The sequence below is a fragment of the Balaenoptera borealis genome, assembly GCF_965194805.1.
Source record: "Balaenoptera borealis genome assembly, chromosome: 7".
Classification (NCBI taxonomy): Eukaryota; Metazoa; Chordata; class Mammalia; order Artiodactyla; family Balaenopteridae; genus Balaenoptera; species Balaenoptera borealis.
The window spans coordinates 105,541,024-105,553,926 of record NC_138864.1 but is presented as its reverse complement, the minus strand read 5'-3'; the positions used below and the strand labels follow the sequence as shown (position 1 = coordinate 105,553,926).

Sequence of the window (12,903 nt, the reverse complement as noted above, 5' to 3'; positions counted from 1 at the left end):
TGCTGATCTAGACCATAGTATCTATCTGAAAACTGCAAAACGCCAGCTAATTAACTTTCATAAATAATTTTTGATTATTCAAGTAATTATATTCTCTTAATGAGTCACATTTCGTGCAAATTAATTTCTCTATATAAGTTAATCATAGCAAAGAACATTCTTACATATTATGTATATTTGCACTAACTCCATAAATATAAGCAGTAATGTATTTTGGTAGAATATGGTTTCTCAGATTATGTAAATTGAGTCCTTCTAAGCTGATAATCATGATATTTCTGCTGAATGTTTAATAGAAGGAAAATGTTTTTTCTGTTTTAATAATTTTGACATTTTTAATCAGAAAGTAAATTAATGAAGGCACATGCATGGAAACAGTAGACTTCATGTGATCTGTAGGGAGACAGCAATTGTACTAGACTGTAAACTCCTTGAGGGCAGAGGTCATGTTTTTTTGTTCATGATTATATCTCCCATCCCAATCCCTAGCACTGTTATTGGCATATAATAAGTGCTCAATAAATAGCTGTTATATGAATGAATCAAAATACTCTAATTCCATACTTGATATTTATAGAGGATAAACCAATGATGCCTGACCCCAGTGTTGGCATTAACAGGTCAAGTTATTGGTTTGTGTCTCAATTTATGAAAAAACCAGTGAGTAAATTGTATATTCTAACTTTGAATTAGGAAGGGTGGGAAAAGTCTGATTTCTTATTGTATGGTTCATGTGAGAAAAGTTTATTCCGATTTATTGTATTTTGAACTATGAGTTCCGAGGCACGAAGGTTTGGTTCAATCACCAGTCATTTGTGCACACGTCTGGGTTGGAAATAACTTCAGAGTCATCTTTTTAAACCCAGTCTTCCGTCTTAAGTTTGAATCTCCTTTACAATATTTCTGCCAAGGGCCCAGTCAAAGTTTGCACATTTCCAAGTGATAGAGAACTTATCACCTCCTGAGGCAATCCATTCCATTTAAGGACAGTTTGGTTAGAAAATTCTTTATTCTATCATATTGAGATTGGCCTTCCTGCACTTCTTGCACCCAGCAAGGATGGGCATATAGAACACATATTTTTCCTCTTCTATCTGACACCTCATATGTTTTTGAAGTCTTCAGTGGCTAGGCGAAATTTCCCCAGTTTGTACGAACACTCCAGGTAGGACATGATTTCCTATCTCTTCCCTTTTCTGGTCATTCTCCCAGTGAATGTGCCTCTGTTTGCTTGTATCTCTTTTAAAGTGTAGTGTCCAGAGCCCAGTATTTTAAGTGTGGTTTATGTGCTCCTGCCAAATACTGGATTTGTAGATAGCCAGGAGTGTCCGCACATGTTTTCTCCTGGTAGTGTAGTGACAATTCCTATCAATCTGCAGCAACCTTTCTGTCTCCCTTGTGAAAGTATCAGAGCTAAAGCATTTTAGACTGGGCAAAGTGATTTTTTTCATAGGGCACATAAAAAACAACAGGAGAGAATAGCTTCATGCTCAGTGAACATATGAAGGTTAGGATAAAGCTATTTAATACTGCTTGTAAGTGAGATAATGAATGTAAAGTGCCTAGGCTGGTGTCTGGTCCAGAGTAGTGATTCAACTAATGTTCATTAACTTTTCCTTTCCCCTCGCCATCTCTTTATATTTTTTCTCAGAATTTTTTCCCCTCTCTTTTAACACAAGGATGATGTAGGGATGAACACGTAGACTATAAAATATCTTCTGTAGACTCTTTCTGTAATTCCCAGAAGACATGAGTTCTTTGTTTTCTTTAACTAAAATCCTAAGGGAGAGTTAGATGAGATACGTCTCAGACGTTTTCCACATAAAATATAGCACTTAAGTTGAACAATCTTTAGGCATTCATTTTATTAATCTAGTTGACTTGTGCGTTATTTTGCATCTTCATTCATCTGGCTGGGTTGTGTGTTTAAAATGAGCTTCCTAGCTATTTGTTTTTTTTTTTAATTATGGATACAAAGTCAAATAAAATTAGTGTATTTGAACACCAAATAAAATAAAATAAAATAAAATGAGCTTCCTAAGATTAGAAAGACAAAGATTAAAAAATGAGGAGTTTCAATTAGATCTTCTTTCACTTTATTGTATTACAGTTTCCAGTTTCACAAGAGATTAAGAAAAGAGAACTAACATGGATAGGGGAATTCTTGAATATCCTATAGCACTTGTTTCTTTAAAAATAAGGTTCTGAGAAATGTAAAGCAACTTTGTTCCCATAAATGAAACTGCCATTCCTAACAGTTGGCACACCATCTCTTTTAGCAATAAGATGATTAGAAACACACTGAACTTTGACTCACTTTTTTACAAAGACATTTATTTTAGAAGAGAGAGTGACACTACTTTAGGTACTCCCCCACAAAGTACTAAGAAGAAAGCGTCATTCTATGGCATTGAAAACAGTGATATTAACTCCAGCATCTAGGTATTACTGGATGACTTAGTACTGCCCAGCAACACAGGTCTTACCAAGGATCTCGACACTGTGGATCCTGAGGGGCTTTCTCCTAACTTGAAACGTCTCTTCTTGAGTGGAGAGAGTAATTCCTTGATGCTCTTTTTCAAAATTCTCACCAATCTAACTTTTTTCCTTACTCCACGTATGATCATTACAACACTGAAATTGCTTTAACTGTTTGCTGACTGACAATAACTGATGACCTGAAGTAGAAGAAACACCCAAGCAAGCTTCCTGACTTTTTATAAGGTACCTTCTACCTGCAGAGGCTCTAATTCTAGAGATTTCTCAGCTGTAAAATATGCAACTTTCATTTGAGAAAATTAGACCATTTGAAAGGGAAAAATTAATGCCAATTTAAGATAAAAATGTGATCATTTTGTAGAAATTATTTTAGAAATTACTTAAAATCTCAGATCAATATAATAAGTGCAGACACCATTTATTTACTTAAAAATGTTCCATTAATACAGTATTTTGTTGTAGGTTATAGTCTGGTACATAGTAGTCTATGTATTCAACTGGAATTAAGACCTAAGGCACATGTGTTGACTCAGTTCTCATAAGTCAAAAATGTACATTTCTTCTGATACTTTGTTGTTAGAGATGAGGCATCATCTCACTTTTCCAGAGAAGATTTTGGAATTGATATTTTAGATCAAGATACTAATGAAGTTAGAGTTACATAAAAGAGCTAACTTCATTCTGTTCCACAGTCCTGAACTGCAGCCTTATTTTCAATCATGCAAATAAACCTTCTTGGCCATAAGGAGGAACAGTTAGGAGAATGAATGAAAAACTCAGACTGTCTTTGATGGTACAATATCAAATACAAAGTCCTTCATGACTATTGTTCAAACTGAATCAGAAAGCATTTACAGCTTCCGATTTAGGATGAATTATTCTCTTAATATATAGTAATAGGTAATCTATTAGTTAGCTGTCCTAGAGAAATAGGTCTTAGAAACATTTTAATATTTACTTGGAAAAAAACAACATATTATTATTCATGATCTATTATTATGGCTTTCTAACTCGAGTTGAAAACATGCTGCAAACACCCCCTCCCCCCCTGCCCCCGTGCTTCTGTTGTGAATAGACCTTATAAGTCCATGGTTTCAGTCATCTCTCATGTGCCTGTCTTATGTGATTATCATGAAACAATACAGGTTTTTATTGCGCCACCATTACTAGATTGAGAGCTCCTCAATAATTAGACTATAAACTCCAAGTAGGTAAGAACTTCCCAAATTATTCATGAATGTATTCCTAGAACCCAGTGCATAGGCACTAAGGAAATTTTTGTTTACTAAAGGGAAGAGACCTGGTCTTACTCGTCAATGTATTCTCAGCTTGACGTGATGTTTGGAATATCATAGATACTCAGCAAATGTTGGTTGAATGGATTTACTGATAATAAATTAACACCCAGGGTAATAACAAATATTTTTCTAACTTTTTATCATATAAGAGTAAACCAAAAAACAGTTTCCAGTTACATAATTGACCATAGTTTATAATTATATTACAGTCAATTCATTTAACTTTTACTCTGTTTAATTTTGCTTTGATAGTTTCTAAAACCTAAGTAAGATTACTGAGATCACTAGTTAAAAGGAGTCTCTATAATAAAACCATTGTTATCTACACACAAATTACTTATTCATAACAACAGGAAAAACAGTAACTATACAGTGGAGAAGCTGAATAACGTCTTAAACCCATGATCAAGATTAATATCAAACATACATGCACCCCCGTGTTCATTGTAGCATAGCATTATTTACAATACCCAAGACATGCAAACAACCTAAGTCTCCATTGATGTGCATATATATACACACAGTGGAATATTATCCAGCCATGAAAAGAAAGAAATCTTGCCATTTGTGACAATATGATGGACCTAGAGGGCATTATGCTAAGTGAAATAAGTCAGACAAAGACAAATACCATATGGTCTAACTTATATATGGAATCTTAAACAAAAACAAAAACAAAACAAAACTGAGCTCATAGATACAGAGAACAGATTGGTGGTTGCTGCAGGCGGGGGGTTAAGGGGGGTGGGAAGGAGTGAGTGAAATGTGTGAAGGGGGTCAAAAGTACAAAAGTACAAACTTCCAGTTATAAAATAATAGGTCCTGGGGTTGTAATTTATAGCATGGTGACTATAGTTAATAATACTGTGTTGTATATTTGAAAGTTGATAAGAGAGTAGATCTTAGAAGTTCTCATCATCAGAAAAAAAGTTTCATAATTCTGTGGTGATGGATATTAATGACTTATTGTGGGGATCATTTTGCAATATATACAAATATATTTGAATCGTTGTGCTGTACACCTGAAACTAATATAACGTTATATGTCAATTATATCTCAACTTAAGAAAAAGGATTACTGGGAGTTCTCTGGTAGCCTAATGGTTAGGGCAAGCTGCGTGGCTAGGTGCAAAAAAAAAAAAAAAAAAAAAAAGCCTATCAAACAGGCATTCCGTGCCATGAGAAAGACACCACATCAAGTATTACATACCATTCAAAAAATGTAAAACTTCAATCTAATCATGAAGAAACATCAGACAAGTCCAAATTGACTCATTCTATAAAACAACTGGCCCGTATTGAACAAAATGTCATTGTCATGAAAGACGAAGAAAGGCTGAGGAACTATTGCAGGTTAAAGGAAAGCAAAGAGACACGACAACTAAATGCAATATGTGATCCTGGATAGGGTCTTAGATTGGAGAAAAAAAAATCCATAAAAGTCATTATCAGGATAACTGACAAAATTATAACATAGACCGTAGTCTAAATAAAAGTATTGCATCAGTGTTAAACTTGCTGAATATGATAACTGTATTGTGCTTATGTAAGATAATAAAATCCTTGCTTTCAGAAAATACACACTGAGGTAATTACGGATAAAGGGGCAGGATGTACATTTGAATATACTCTCAGATGACTCAAAAAATCAGGTATGTATATGGACTGAGAGAGAGAGTAAGTGAGCAAATATGACGAAATGTTAAAAATTCGTGAATCTGGGTAGAGTATGGGAATTATTTGTGTTCTTTCAATTTGCTTTTAAATTTGAAACTATTTCAAAATTAAAAGTTAAAAAAGTCAAAGATGATATCTAAAAAAGCAGAAATTGCTTAAAATAAAATCCCATTTATTTGCAAGTTAAAAAAAAAAGTTAAAAAAACCAACCAAACCAAAATAACCACCCCTCATAAAAACAAAAACACAATCCTGATGAATGGTTTAACCTGATGAATGGTTTTACCTGATGAATGGTTAGTAGTTTCAAGTGTCCAGCTATGGCATATAGTCTACAGCATTACTAATTGTATACAATAGTGGTTCCTTTAATTGTCCTCGTATGGTCATTCTCTACATTGAAAATGAGTGTCCTATTAGGCCAGGGGCCTAATTAAACTAAACCAGTAAAATTGATTTTCCCCACTAAACTTTTTCTTATGATGTTTATTGCAAAGAATGAGCGTTGTCAATATTTCTTCTTTAGCCCAATTGAAGTGAAAATTCGTTCACTCAAGCCCATCTAGTAACTTTTAATTGTTGCCTATCATGTGCCATGTAGTGGGCTAGGTGATGGCAAAACAAAGAGGGATAAGTTATGATGTGTTTCTTGACGAATTCAGACCAGTGGGAGAGTCAGCCATTTAATCAGAATGATTTATTACAGGAGCAGGAAAATGGAGCAGTTATTTGTCTGTGGGAGCTAGTTTCTCAGAAGAAGTGACATCTGAAGGATGAATAGGAGCTTTACAGGTGGAGGGGAAGGATATTTATTTCCAGGTGTAAGGAGTAGCATGTGCAAAGGCTCAAAGCCTTGAAAACTTCAATACTCATTTCTAATTTATGCCAGATGTAGTTCAGAGGCATTAAAACCTACGTCAGCTGCTTTAAAAAATATTTTTATTGTGAAATATTATACACGTTCATAAAAGTGCATAAAACATAACTATCAGCTTGCTGAATTATTACAAGGCAAATATACATGTAACAATCATGAGGTCAAAACCTATAAAATGGCCAGTAGCCCCCAAATTGGCACCCCTTCCCTCCCAGTACACTTCCCAACCTTCTACCCAAACCACTGTTCTATTATTTAACAGTTGCTTTTGCTAATGGATACAGCCACATAACCTACAACTCTATCATCTCTCTCTAAAGTTCCCTCATGTCCCACACTCCCTCCCCATCCAGTTAAACTACTGTTTGCTTTGTTGATTTCTGCAAAGGGTGAGAAATCCAGCAAGTTTGTTTGGAGCATAAAGTTGTGAAGTTGTGGGAGGGACAAGTATAATAGTCAGTATTTATTATTGTTATACCTGAAATGTGTTCCAGGTCCTGCTGGGCACTTTATTCAGTCACTGATTTCCCACAACACTGAAAGTAGCAGACAGCCGAGGAAACTGAGGTTCAAGACAGGTTCTCACTTGTTTAGAGACACAAAACTCATGAATGGTGGAGATGGGACTAAGACCTAGATTTTTCTGGCTCCAAAACAAATGCTTTTTTTTTTTTCTTCCAACACAGCTTGTGGGATCTTAGTTCCCCAACCAGGGATCGAACCCTGGCCCCCTGCAGTGGAAGCGCAGAGCCCTAACCACTGGACCACCAGGGATTCCCCATGTGCTCTTTCTACTAATGGTTTTTGTTGAGATTTGACTTCTTCATATGGAACATGAGCAGTCAACAGAAATTTTAAATTGGGAAGTAATATTATTATATTTGTTTGGACTATAATTCTGTTGATAGTGTGGAATAATGGAGAGAGGGAGATATGGTGGTAGGGAGACCATGGAGGTAGTTATTGAAATGGTTCAGAGATGAGGTTTTGGACTAGAAGATTGATGGTGCCCATGGAGAGAGGACACTATTTCCTAGACTTTTCTGAGGTATAACCAATGGTGCTAGGTTAGACGCTGGGGATAAGTGAGATGAGAAACCTTGTACACAGGTAACTTGCATTACTTTGCATCTCTGCATGTGCTCCTCTCTATGACTCCAAGGTCTCTACCTTGATAGCCTGAATAGATAGCAACACTTGATTAAAATTTGGAAGAGGAAGAACAGGTTTCGTGAGAAGGTAGGTTCAGTTTGGACCCTGCTAATTTTGAGATGCCTGGGGAAATTCAGATTATCTGCCTCCTGGGTAGTTAGAAATAGAGCTTAGAGGCTTCAGGGACAGGTCTGAGCTGAAGATAAAATTTTAGGAATAATCAGAATGTATAATCCGAACGCATGTAACTTGAGGTACAGGACCTGGACTCAGACCTACGTTTAAATCTTAGGTCAAACACAAATGATCTGTGTCCTAATTTGTAAAATGGGATAATATCTAACCCAGGAACTTAGTAAGGATTCAGTGAAAAACCAGAAAGCACCTAGTCTGAGTTCAATAAGTAACACAATTATCTTTAGCTATTATTATTAGATTATAATACAGACTTACTTATGAACATACTCTAACAAAAAACATTTTTTAAAATGGAATTCACTTAAATGCTATCTGGAATGCATTTGAATGGAAGACCTGTAAGGCATGGTTCGGTGCTGTGTCACATGCCAGCATGGTGCATGCACTGTGTCACCTGGCCAGGAAGACCTAAGTGTACTTTTAGCACCAGGAATGGAAACTTTAAGTCCATGTTCGGGGGGTGGGGCGGGGGGGTGGTGGTTCCTAGTAGGTGACTTACCTCCAGGGCAGCAGACCAGGTACAATCTACTCCCTACTGTCCTTAAAATAAACATCTTGGGGAAAGCATTATCATCTTCTTTCAATGTTATGTTGCTTGCTTAGATGTTAAGTTCTAGAATTGATAATAGATCAACAGTTTAATATTTGTCCTTCTAAATCAATTTTTCCATGACCCTTTCTAAACTTTCAGCCTCTATTTTGGTCCATAATTTGATTTGTAAATAATTATGAATTTGAATATTTGTGTTGTAAAATGCCACATCATAATCAAAGTTGGAAAAATGTGGACCAGAATATGTATGTCCTATAGGAACTATAACTGCTTCTACTTGTTGTTAGGTTTTTATACTGTGTTTTAGAGAGATTTGTTTAGAACCGATGGGAAAATCTTAAAGAAAGCAACAAAATGATGAGAAAAGTGAAGGAATCACTAAAGTTTATTTATACAAGGCCAGCAAATTGACCCACTTAGTCAGTTTAAAGAATTGGTCTGACTAGTGTTTCCTTGTTATGCTCTTCTTAAAGGAATCATCAAGCATTAAGAAAAAAAAGAAAAAAGAAAAGCAATCCAGCAGCTTTAATTAGTTAGTATCATTCTTGAAATAATTATATATTGTGATAGACTACATGCAAAGATCATCACAATAATTGCTTCCATTCCTATATGCATATCCCTTTGAAATGTGACTTGGCTACTCCTCCCATCAAGAAGGGAAATTTAAAATATAGCACAAATGAACCTATCTACAAAACAGAGACTCACAGACATAGAGATCAGACTTGTAGTTGCCAAGGGGGAGGGAGGGAGGGAGAGGGGTGGACTGGGAATTTGGGGTTGGTAGATGCAAACTATTATATTTAGAATGGATAAACAACAAGGTCCTACGGTATAGCACAGGGAACTATATCCAATCTCCTGGAATAAGCCATAATGGAAAAGAATATTTAAAAAAGCATGTGTATATGTATAAAACTGAGTCACTTTGCTATACAGCAGAGATTGGCACAATATTGTAAATCAACTATACTTTAATAAAAAAATTTAAAAAGAAGGGAAATTTATCTGCCCAGTTTCTGAATATGTGCTGGCCTTTTGACTTTCTTTGACCAATAGAATGTGGTGGAAGTGATGTCAAGTTTCTGCTTCAAGAGGTGTTGCAGTTCCCACTCTGTATTTGCTTGGTGTGCTGCCACAATGTGAAGATGCCCAGGATAATATTCAGGATGAAAGGCTACAAGGGGAGAGAGAGGTCCAGCCAATAGTCAACACTAACTGCCAGCCATGAGTGCACCCAGTCAAGCTGCCAGATGACTGTAGCAGCTACATGCATGATCCCAGACAAGGCCAGAGAGCACAACAAATGGCTTTAAGGCACTGATTCTAGGGTGGTTTGCTATGCAGTAATAATATATATGTGTGTATGTGTAATATATACACATACACACACTCACATATATATTCTCTAGCCTTGGAGAGAATATTTTTAAACTGTAAGAGGGTCTTAACATCATTAGGATGCACTTGCAGACATTAAGGATCAAAAATTTCCTTAAAGCTGTAATGATGTGTCACCTAGGTTGCTGCAGTGAACGATGGAAAGGAAGACATAATTTTTCTGTGATGGTTTGTGCATAGTGTTTTTAGAGGTAGGGTGAAAATTCTAGACGATGTTCAAAGTCTCTTTAAACTCTAGGGCCCTGTGAAATTCAGTTGTGATTTCAGCAACTCCATTCCCGCTTCGTGAACTTGTACATGGCATTTTAATACTTTTCACAAATGACAGGATCTACTGGCTCCTCTTTCATATACAATGTGATCCAAAACAGCTGTGGTACAGTGTAGGCAACACAGTATAGCCCGCATAACATAGTGGCTAAGGTCATGAGTTCCAGAGCCATACCATTTGGGTTCAAATGCTGGTTCAGTTGCCTATCAGCTGTAACCTTGATGAGTTATTTAACCATTCTTTGCCTCAGTTTCTCCCCCTGAAGAATGGAATGATAACAAAATCTCATTGGATTGTTGTTAGGATTAAATGAGTTAATGCTTGAGCTTAAAACATATTACTCAAAACATGTCATATACTAGTATTGTTATTTTATAAAGGGAATGATCTAGGTCCTAGACTCAGTTCTGTTAACTTGTGTGACCTTCAGCAAATCAGTTAACCTATCTGGGTTTCAGTTTTCTGTCTATAAAGTAAGGTTTACTACATAACTTTCATGGTTTCTTTTCCTCTTTAAAATTCTATGATTCAGGGTTCAATATTTGTTCTACCCACATGCACATTACAATCTTGTCTATAATTCTAATTTTTCAAAGATTGTTTAAAACTTATTCTATTAGCAAGCAATTTTGAGGACCCTCTAGTAATGACCACTTTGAAGTACAATATAAATAATACTGCATTTACTCAGGAAACTAAACATTTTTTATTCACATCTGGTCAGCAAACATTTACAACTCTCACATATCCGAAGCAATGCCTTTTCAGGTTTATGAAAACTTAAAATTGTATATTCATTTTTTTAAACCCATGATAAATTTGCTTATTAAAGTAGGAAAAGATCTTCCAAAAGTGAAGACAGTATTTCACCTCAAATTTTACCAAAGATCTCCAGTGTTAAATAAAATCCACTGTTACGGGTCACGTTTAAAATTTTTTTCTATTTTTTTGCTTAAGCATATTGCACACAATATTATAAAAATGTGATTTTTTTTTATTGGCTTCATAACAAACACCATCATGTGGACGTAGTTTATTTTACACTGGTTTATAAATTGTGGCATTTCATTCTAGTTTGATGTTTTGCGTTGCTTCTTGACAATGGGACAGATAAAAAGATCAAACGTACTAAGGTGACCAGTTAGTATGTAGAATGTACAGTACATGGAATTCCTTTTAAAAAGTTTTTCATTTTTCTATCCTTTTCCTGTCACCCCTATAATCAAGCTGCTACAATCCCTCAGGACCCATGCAAATGCTCCATTCAATATTTTTACAGTAACAAATTTATCAATTACTGGATCTTCTACAAACTTAACTTTGAATTCTGAAAATAGATTTCAGTCACTCATTTGTTCTTCGAAAAGCCCATCAACGAAACTTTCTTTCTCAGGGATCCGAAAACTGGCAAGCTAACTACGAAGTGGATCTTGGGGGTAGGGGGGGAGAGATGGAGATAAACAAAGCAAAGGGGCTTTTTCTGTCTTAAAATTTTCATATTTGCTTCTGGAGCAAGAATTCTTTCCTAGGAGTCGGGGAGAAGGCGGGGGAGGTGTCTCTCCTGCCCCCGAGCAGCGGCACACGGGTTTGCTGAATTTGACAGACCACTGCGATCTTGGGGGATTTTCCAAGCTGGAAGAGAGCGCCGATGAGAAAAAGTGCGTACAGCCCACGTGACCCAACTTCACTTTCAGGTGCCAGAAGCGGAGCGCAGCTGCAATCAATACCGATCTTCCACCAACTAGACTGTTTTCCTCCCAAGGACCTGATAAAAACCCCGAAGTTCTGAGACACACTTGGAAAATTGTTGGGTTTAAAAAAAAAAAAAGTTCCACTTGTACCATTTATAAATGCGCTGACAACTTTTTCGGAATCACAACGATTTACGGCTTACGCATTTGCCAAGCCTCTTCCTACAGTTCCCTCCCTTGCTTTTCCAAGCCTCCCGTTTCGGTTCCACCGAAAGAAGAAAAGCGATAGCAACAGTTTGGTTGCCCAGCAGCCCGTCTCCCGGGCGCAATCACCGCACCAGAGGCCTCACACCTCTAGGCCCGCGAAGCCCAGGACTTCGGCTCCCCGTCCACCGGGGACGTGCGGGAGTACGGCCGCTTCCAGACCCGGGCCGCGGTCCCGCGCCACCCGCCCCGGCTCCCTCCCCGCTCCCGGCCGCAGAGCGTCGCCTCCCCACCGTCGGGGGCGCCGGGCTGGGCGCATGCGCGCGGCGCTCCCGGGCGTGCCGGCCACACTCCCCCCACCCACTCCGAGAGCTTGTCACTTCCTGCCCTCGCCCCATCTCCGTCCGGGGTCAGTCAGTCGTTCCCTGTCGCAGCCGGCGAGTCTCTGCTTCCCCCTTCCTACCCGCTCCGCGGCGGCAGCTTAGGCTCTTCGTGGAGGGGGAGACAGAGAAAGAGAGAGACTGACTTAATAAAGTTTCCTGAAACAACAACTATTACCAAAAAGAGCCTAAGGCGGGGGGAAACCCCCATCCTTCCCCGCCCCTCTCCAAAAGCCTGAGGGACCGTCACAGGTGGAGCGGCGCTGGGGGGAGCCGGGCTCCGGCGGCAGCCGTTGCCCTGGCAAGGGGCGCCTCGGGTCCTGCCCGCTCCGGTTCCGGCTCCTTCGGTGGCGGCGACAGCGGCTGCGGGGCGGTTCCTGCTGTCAACTGCCTGCGCCCGCGCGCCGTCCGCCCGCCCGCACGCCCAGCTCCACAGCGCGGAGGGACGCCGTGAGCCGCCGCCGCAGCCGTCGCCTCGGGCCGCGGAGGGACGTGGTGAGCTGCGGCGCTTCCGCGTCAGCGCCGGCGGGGAATCTTTGCGAGCGCGTCGGGCCCGAACCCCGGTCCCTTCGCGCGGTCAGCCGAGGCTGCGCCAGGTGGGGCCCGAAGCCGCCTCCCACGCCAGGCTGTCCCCGCGGCCGCCCGGCCTGCCTTCCTTCCTTCCGCCCGCCCGTCGGCCCGCCCTAGGAGTTCAGTAAG

The 12,903-nt window shown here is 39.0% G+C and overlaps 1 protein-coding gene across 2 annotated transcripts in view; it reads left to right on the top strand.

The window, feature by feature from the left end:
• Window positions 1-8,240: 8,240 nt before the first annotated feature.
• Window positions 8,241-12,903, top strand: part of ZNF800 (zinc finger protein 800) — a 53,807-nt gene continuing 49,144 nt past the window's right edge. The window contains exon 1 of one of the 2 annotated variants that reach the window (XM_082400048.1): window positions 8,241-12,898. The gene's annotated coding sequence lies outside the window, so the exon portion shown is untranslated. The remainder of the gene's footprint in view (window positions 12,899-12,903) is intronic. The other variant, XM_082400050.1, reaches the window with a different exon arrangement.